Here is a 9690-nt window from a genome sequence, read left to right as displayed (position 1 = left end):
AATCATAAAAATTATAAAAATTCAAAAAAATCAACAAAAATGCCCATTCATATTAGTGAATAACTCTTGATTAATAACTCTTGACGTTATTAAAATTGTTCAACCGGATTTAATTTTTTTCAAATAAATAAATATTTAAAAAAATTAAAATAATAATAATAAATAAGTAAAAAAATAACTTCAAAAAAATAAAGAAAAAAATAATAAAAAAAGATACAAAAATTACATATTGCAAAATTTAAATTACCTTTATAAGGTCACAAAGTCTTAACTTTATATAAAAATTAAAAATTTTTAAAAATACAAATATACAAGGATACAACTATACAACAAATATTAAAAAAATAAAGAATTAAATAAAATATAAGTATACAAGTATACAACAACAATAATGATTAAAAAAATAAAAAAACCAAACCATTGAAATGTTTGGTTTAATACTTTAATTTTTAATGATTTAATTGTTGATTAGCGTAAAATTATAAGTTAATTATAATAAATTAATGATAATAAATCATAATATATTAATATCTTCAAGTATTTTTGTTTTTCAAGTATTTTTGTTTTTGACTTTTTGCCTTTTTGAAATTTGGACCGAGTTAATGAGTTTATTAACTTAATTTAAGTTTTTTTAATTATAAAATAAATAAACTAATTAAATAATTTAAATTAATAAATTGGCGGTCCGGTTCAATCGGGTTCACCGGGTTCACTCAGTTGAACCGGTTGAACCGCCGCCCGATTCTTTTACTATTTTATGTGAGTAATCGGACCGGGTTTATCGGCGGTTCCCGTTCAACCGGGTTCAACCGCCGGTCCGGTCCGGTTTTTAAATCATTGATGTAAATGACCACTGATTAGGAAAAGAAAATAAATTATGTTATCATTATTCCCCATCATTTTGTATAATTCACAATTCGCATACATGAAAGAAACTAGTGGTACTACCCTTGCCAATAACACAAATTTATTTGAATCATGTCTTTTTTTTAACAATGGGATCAATATATACAATTTTTTTACTTAGGTATTGAACAGAATAATGACGCTGAATGACACTAAATAAAATGGTTTATCCAAAAAGATCTCAACACCGATGAGTTGTGTAAAGTTAGACTTGGGTTTGCGAATGCAAATCAACTAAAAAGAGAGGATAAAAGCATCTATATGCACATAGGAAAGAGAAATGAAATGTACAAATACTATACATGGCACAATAGATTGTATTGCATACGAATCAGAGAGCAAAACATGGCATGGTATGCATGCTAATGAGAAATCAAATAATGATTGAATGTAAAAGAAAAAGCGGGTCCCACAAGATTCATGGTTCGTTTCATGTTTGGATGATGGCTATATAAGACATGGGCAAGGAATTTTCATGCATTTATACTAACAATGTTTCTTGAACCAATGCACGGCATGGCATGGGGTGGATCAATAAAAGAAATGAAAGAATGGGATCCACTCAAAGTTGCACTCATAACACATGATGATCATGCATACGTACTTCATGTTTTATAAAACAATGCAATAAACATCATCTTGCTATATCCCATAGAGAAAATTATACCTCCACTCTTTTTTAATTTTTTTTTTTGTCAAGATTGATCAGCTGCTTCTTGTTTCCTCCACCGTATGCTTTATCAATCACCCTCTCTCTCTCTTTTTCGATTTTGTTCTGTCTTTCTCGCCGTCTCCTCCCATCTTTATTCTCCTTTTTTTTTTTTAATCTCATCAATTCTGTTTCCCTCTTTTTTTCCTTCTCCAAATTTTTTTTAATCTTTTTGTTCACCTCCGCCACTTAGTTGCGAGATTTTTTTTAATTTTCAATTTTTTTTAAATTTCAAATTCATTTATTTCAAAATTCTATTCTTATCTACTCTTTTTCATTTCTCTTTTTTTTAATATTAAATTTTATATATATATTCTTTCTCTTTTTAAATTTTTTTAAATTTTTTTATTTTATTTTATTTTATTTTAATTATTGTTATTATTTTTTTGAATTTCACGTGATAATTTGTGCCGTGCTCGTTTTTTTTTGCCCTCTTTTATCTTTTTTTATCTTTTATTTTTATTTTTAAAATCCTATATAAACAATATACTAAAAAGTTTATTTTGTTTCTAAATTTTATGTTTGTTTTGCTTTTAAAAATTTATGTTTTTCAACATTGAATAAAACTATGTTCATAAAAATTAAATATATCTGTTTTTTGTATTTAAAAAAAGTAAGTCCAGTTTTGGTTCATAAATTATTATTTTTATATTCATTCTACTTTGGTGTATGTAAAACATGTTCGCCCTCCATTTAGTAAGGACACAAAACATTTACTATCAATAGGTCACAAAGCTGTTGCCCATTTACAATTTAGTTATCAAAGTAAGAATAATATTTTTTTCTAGGACTACAATAAAATTTTAGATGTATCTTAGCACCAAAGTACAATTATATTTTTTTTAAAAATAAATAAATACGTTAACAAAGGAACTTAAAAATTTAAAATAATTTTTATTAATTTTAATTAAATCAGGGAAGTAAGATTAGTTCACTCCATGCCAATATTTAAAAACTTTATGATTTCCGGATACAAAGACCCCGACATTTTAAATTAATTTTTTATTTTAATTAGTGAAATCTTGATTTCAACTATAATATAGTTGACATATATCAACTATTGGATAGCCTAATGGTATGACAAAAAAGTACTAAGAGAGAGTTCAAATTTTTTCTCTGGCAGTATTGTTTTTGTAATGTTCACGCATTGTACACTCGGATCCAATACTGTTCATCAATACTATTTAAGGGCATTGGTGAGGGTCCCCTGTGTGAGAAATAATGGTTTCACCCATCCAGAGTTGTAAGGTAAGGGATTTTTTTGGGAGGTTGGTAAACCATCGTAATTAGTGCACTTCCTTACCTGCCTTACTGTCTATCTCTTTAACAATCTTTTAAATGTGTGACGCTTATCGTCCATTAGTAAAAAAAAAATAGATAGTTGCCATATTGTTGAGATAAAAGTTTTCAATTTTTTTAAATATTAAATTAATATAATTTTGCTTGAATTTAAAATTATAGAAAATTACTTTCAAATCAACACAATATATACATATATATAACATAATCTGTGGACGTTTGTAGGAATGTCCGTAGTTGAGCACAGTGACCATTAGAGTACTACAGTGAGAAATAATTATGGGTTAGCTGGGTTGATTAGTTTAGGTTTTGTTTTTAAAATGTTTGTTGTTAGTGTAGTAGAAATTGAGTTAGACGGTTCAGATTTATTCAAATACTGTGCACAAATTGATTGAACGGTTTTAATCAAATTACTGTATATCCCACTTTTCACTGTGCTACTATTGTCATTGTAGCAACAGTGATTTTACTGTTGCAAAATCTTGGACTTGCTCATGGTTTTATGCCCATGGTTTATGAGTGGTTTTGTAAAGTGACATGACATAATTGTCATGTCCATTATTAGTTCCTTACCCCCTGTTTGGTTCGAGAGGGAGGGAGGAGGAGGGGGTGAGGGGGTGTGAGGGGAGGAGTATGGAGGGTTTGAGAAAATATTGTGTTTGGTTCATGGAGGGTGTGGAGGAGTAGTGTATTTTTTTTTGTTTAGTTGAAAAGAGGAGTGGGGAGGAGAGAGAAAGAATGTAATGTGTATTTGACTATTTTGCCCTTGTACAATAAAATAGGTAATAATATATATATAATATATATTATATATTATATATATATATATAATATAATAATAATCAAATGTAGAATAATTACCTGAGCATCAACTAAATGGGAAAATTTTGACATCTTGGTCCATAACTATGCAAAATATCCAAATCACAAATAACATGCAACCTTGAATTAAAATCATAACTTGTACATAAGTCATATTATCCTATCTTAATTAAATTATACATTCTAACATACCATGACATAAATAAAATTCATCCAACATTATATTAAGTAGGAGTCCAAATGATGTATCAAGAACATCCAAAATTCATCATAAAATTCAGATTTGAACATCAAGTTAACTTGCATCAATAACATCCAATACAACAACAAGCTTGGTCTTCATCTCCACCATATATATATATATATATATATAACTTACTAGTTAAAGCTTCATTTTTCCATCATCATCATCATCCATTCCAATAGCACACATTCATATTGTCATTTATGTAATCACCATCATGATCCATTCTACATGTATTCTTTTTTCCAAATCATCATTTTTTTCAATGCAACTTAATACTTGAAACAAATTTGGACAAGCTATTGTATCATTTGAACAAATTTGGATCTAGTTATTTTAACAAACAACTTATGTGCATGACTTTTAATACTTACAACAAACCAAAACTCTATCATGTGAGAAATTTATGAGTATACAATATGAAATACAAAAAGAAAAAAACAAGAGAATTAGGCTGACAAAGGATCAAGATTAACATCCAACAAACAAATAAAAAAGAAAAAAAATTCAAAAACCATGATTTCTAGTGAAACCCATCATGGAAATTCATCATTAATAAGAGATGACAAACCTCTTTCAATTTGGTGGAATCCAAGTTGGAGAGTTTGAAATCGCAGGTTGGATGCCGATCAACGAGCAACGATGGTCTTCAATGGCAGCCGACTTCTCAATGGCAGCCAACTTCTCAATGGAAACCAACTATTCTCATTTGTGAAATGATAATGATAGGGTTTTAATATATAGGATACAATAGGAATTTTACATATAGGTGAAGGGCATTAATGGTATTTTACATTATTTAAAAAAATAAAAAAAATAAATAAATATCCACTCCCCAAAAGACCCCAATTTGGGGGAGTGGATTATGAGTGAGGAGGGTGCCTCACCCTCCTCACCCCTCTCACCCCCCTTCACTCCCCCAACCAAACAACACCCACACCCCCTAACACCCCCTCACCCCTCCTCCCTCCCCCAACCAAACAAAGCCTTAGAGCTTAAGCCTTGGAGCCTATATAAGGCCCCTTAGTTTGTAATGAGAGAGAATCACTACCCCGTATCTCCACCACTAGATCCACACTTTCGCCGGTGCTGGGGATGAAAACGGGGACATTGGGGATGCCTTTCAACTTACTTGGATGCCGGGATCATTAAGGTGAAGTAAAAATTATGGCGGAAACTTACTAAGAAGAGAGAGTAGTAGGATGCATGAACAAGAGAGAGAGAGAGAGAGAGAGAGAGAGAGAGAGAGAGATATGGATATATTCACAAGAAAAGGGACTTCTTTATTTCATTGGACAATTGAGGAGGAATCTTTACAAGGGTGAGGGATGAGATGTGGGGAAGTGATTCCCCCTCCTTACAAACTTAGGGACATTATATAGGCTCCAAGGCTTAAGCCCTAAGGAACTAGTAATGGACATGACATAATTGTCATGTCACTTTACGAATACAATAATACTATTCATGAAATAGTGTAGAATCGTTGGATTGAAATTCAACGGTTGATAGGTTTGTAGATCTAAAAATCTACGAACGTACATAGAAGATGCATGCTCATATATATATATATATATATATCTTTTTGACAAAAATGACAAACTCTATTAACGAACAAACAGGTAAATAGGTGCATCAATTATGGTGGCTTAATGACCTTTTTGGTGCACTATAGGTGATTTAAAAAATCTCCTGTCATACAACTCTGAAAGGAAGGTATATATCACCTTAGTAAATAATATCTGGATCTGGAATAGTGCATGAACAATATTACTACAGTGTATTATAGTATTACTATAAGACTAATGCTATATATGACGAAAATGTTTCATGAAATCATCACACGACCCATGTGGCATCTTATATTCTCTCTCCTAGTCATCATAAATTTAATAAAAAAAAATGATTGTGATTTGAAGGCTAGCAACTCTGGCAAATCCTAATCTTTTTTCTCTAACCAATGCCACTGTCTTTGCGTCATCACCAGTTGCCCATCAACCGACGCAGCCACCACTTGTTGCCAACCCCGTCAATCATTGCCGGCCACCTTCAACAGCACCAAGGTAGTCGCTGCCCATCGACTGATGCCACCAACCATACCAAGGTAGTCGCCTGCCACTATTATATTCTCCGAAAATCATCAAATTTCAAATGATTCAATGTGTTATATAATATAAACCGGAAATCCTTAATATGCAAACTTATAAAACTCTTATGAACAACATTAGACAAAACATTTGCAATTGAAATTAAAGCAGTTGAGGCAATTTAAAGAACCATCAAAATTGATATTTACTCACCAGAATTACTTCAACTAGTCATCAAAACCACTATATTTAGATTAAAATTTTAAGAACCGTAAATTAAAGAAATAAAAATTAAATGGAAGAAGCAAGAAGACTATATCCAAGTTCAAGATTCAAAGAAATGAGACCATTTAAATCTCCAGAAATACCAAACTTTTCATAATAAAATCATTAACAAATGAAATATTTTCAGAAAAAACGTACATGAAATGGTAATACAATTACAATTACATGCATGAAAGAATTCAAATGAAGGAGAGCGTCGGGCGTCGAGCGTCGGTGATGGGGTTCATCGGCATTGGGAGAAGAGCACTGGTGACTGAAGAGAGATAGCATGTATGTGAGAGAGATAGAGACAATGACGGGGTTCTTTTATGGGCGAAAATAAAGACAGGATGGCATGGGTGACCAGATTTGTTTGCGGGCGATGGGTGATGAGGGTTATGGGCGAAAATGAAGAAAGGGGGAATTAGACCATCTCGCATTGTTCAAGACATCTATGGAGTTGCAACAGGCGTCGATTAATGGGCGGTGGTTGTCCGTTGATAAGCGACTACCGCAGTGTGGTTGATGGGGCTGGCGACAAGTGGCTACAGTGTTGGTTGGCGGTTGGCGGGTGGCCGGTGATTGAAGAAAAAAAATTAGGGCTTGCGAGTTGCTGCCAACTTTGAAATCATAATTTTTTTAAGGTAAACTACCCAGATAGTCCCTAAACTATGGGGTTATTCCTATTTTGGTCACTGAAGTTTGAAAAATTTCAATTGCATCCCTAAACTATCTATTTCCTTTCAATCAAATCCTCCTGACGAACGGCGTTAACGGCAAGCTGACGTGGCGTGCCACGTCACTGGCAACTTTCCACGTCAGCTTGCCCATAGTTTCCACATGCCTTCATCTCTTTCACCTCTACAGTGAGCCTTTTTACTTTCCCTTTTGTCTCACTTTCCTTTTCATTCATCTACAAAGGAAGGACTCGATGAGCATGGCGCCATGGAAGAGACAGAGCAATCGCCATAGTGGTGTGAAGAAGGAGAATAATATTGAGGTAGGTGCCCTTCCCCGAAGCTAGCCCTTCTTTTTCTCTTTCCCTGCCCTAGATTAACATTGTTGTCTGATTTTGGTGTTGATTTTTGTCAAGTTGTTTTGAAAACATGAAGAACAAGGTGATTTAAGTGTTGATTTTTGTCTCATGAAATCAAGCTTGGAGGTGACCACTACATGCCTTGCTCTCTCTATGTAATGTAATAAAAATCTAGGTATTTTTATGAGAGTCCTGTAGCCAAATTCAGAGAAAATTTTTTTATTGTGGAAAGAATTTCTAATCTAGTTGCCTATATTTTCAGTATGTTTTCTCAATATTATTGGGGATATGGTAATTGTTTAGTGAATGGCATTGATGCATAGATAGTTCATCGGTCAAATATTGGTAGGTTTTAGTTCATCCATTAGTCTATCAAAAATCTTGCTACTAATTCATAAGATGCAGATGATTGTGAATGTTAATGCTCCATGTGTCAGAGTGTCACCCAACTTTATGTATTACCAAATAAAAAATAATGAGGATGTTTAGATTACATACCTGTACTTATAAGTAATTAAATTTACTAAATCCAGGTTACACAACAAAGCCAGGTTACAAATCCACTAAGGTAACAACAAAAGCTGCAAGGGAGACAAGTGCCTTCAAGATATATGGAAGGGTTATCTCAAACCGCAAAGTTAGAGGGTTTGAGAAAAAAGAAAAGATATGTAAATCGTTGAAAATGCTCAACAACGAGGCCAAGAAAGATTTGTCCAAGGGTGCACATGAGCAAAAAGGGACTCTACATCGGGGAGGTTGTGCACGATGTGGAAGCTTTGGTTAATTTTTGGATTACAATGCTTAAGTGATTTTTGTTGTTTTTTTGTTTGTTTTTTTATTAAACTACAATTACAAAGGTTATGTATTAAATAGGTGGAAACATATCACATTATACAATCAATTTTTGAATGTTTGAAGTTATGTTTTGCTAATATAAATATATATTTTCAAACAAAAATCTGTGCTATCAGCTTATGACTTGTGTTGGCTAGTAAAGTTTTGAAAATTTTAATTTCATCCCTAAACTATTGGGTTGTTCCTATTTTGGTCACTCAAGATTATAAAATTGCCAATGAATAAACTATGGGCAAGCTAACGTGGAAAGTTGCCAGTGACGTGGCACGCCACGTCAGCTTGCCGTTAACGCCGTTCATCAGGAGGACTTGATTGAAAGGAAATAGATAGTTTAGGGATGCAATTGAAATTTTTTAAACTTCAGTGACCAAAATAGAAACAACCCCATAGTTTAGGGACTATCTGGGTAGTTTACTCTTTTTTTTATTAAATTTATGCTGACTAGGAGAACGAATATACGATGCTATATGAGTCGTGAGATGATTGTGTGAAACAATTTCGTTATATATAGCATTACTCTTACTATAATACTTCAGCGCAAGAATTTGACCGTACCTTTGCCTATGCACCACTTAAGAACAACCCAAATATTTTTAACAGTGGTTAGAGTGAAAATTTTATCTAAATTATGTTAATAAATATATTTATTCAAATAATTAAAGAGAACCACCTTGTTTAAATTATAATATTTGAAACCTAAAAATAGATTAAAATAAACACTTACTATAGACTCTCGCTGGATCTCAGTGCAAAGTACGTGGACCATGCTGTCCGGGTACGCCTCTTGGTGCCACGTGGCACCTCATTTGGCCATCTTTCAATGATTCACACGACATAACCCTTCTCTATTTATTTTTCATTTCTTATTAGTATTTCTTAGTTAATGTCCACCGACGTTGTCTTCTTTTCCAATATTACCCTCAACTTTCTTAAAAATTTCCAAACTTGATATCACATCTAGTGGAATTTTCTTCTCCATTTATCCCATTTGATATTATAATTAATTATTTCCTAATATATAAAATAATGCCGGTAAAGGGACTTTAGTGGAGCACTTTTATTACCTAAATTTGAAACAAACCAAAAATAGTAGTGCTATGACATTTTCAATGAGGGAATGAACTCATTCTTTATATCACTAAATAAAACACAAAATCGGACAATTAATTCTTGACTTGTCACATTTATAAAATAAAATAAAATTAAATAAATACAAATAAAATAAAATAAAATAATTTCTAAATAATAGTAAATTCAATATAACAGATGATACATTACAAAAAATTAACAAAAATACAAACACCTACATTTTTTTATATTTTATCCATTGATTATGTGCTATATATTTTTTTAAATATATATGCTATATTTTGATAAATCCAAAAACATCAAAGGCTTGTTTATTGAACATTAAAAAATAATAATTTAAAAAGGGTATTTTAGTCAATGCAGACGCAACAGCTGTACCGCG

This window comes from Dioscorea cayenensis, unplaced genomic scaffold, assembly GCF_009730915.1.
Source record: "Dioscorea cayenensis subsp. rotundata cultivar TDr96_F1 unplaced genomic scaffold, TDr96_F1_v2_PseudoChromosome.rev07_lg8_w22 25.fasta BLBR01001205.1, whole genome shotgun sequence".
NCBI classification, from domain to species: Eukaryota; Viridiplantae; Streptophyta; class Magnoliopsida; order Dioscoreales; family Dioscoreaceae; genus Dioscorea; species Dioscorea cayenensis.
This window is presented reverse-complemented; position numbering follows the sequence as displayed.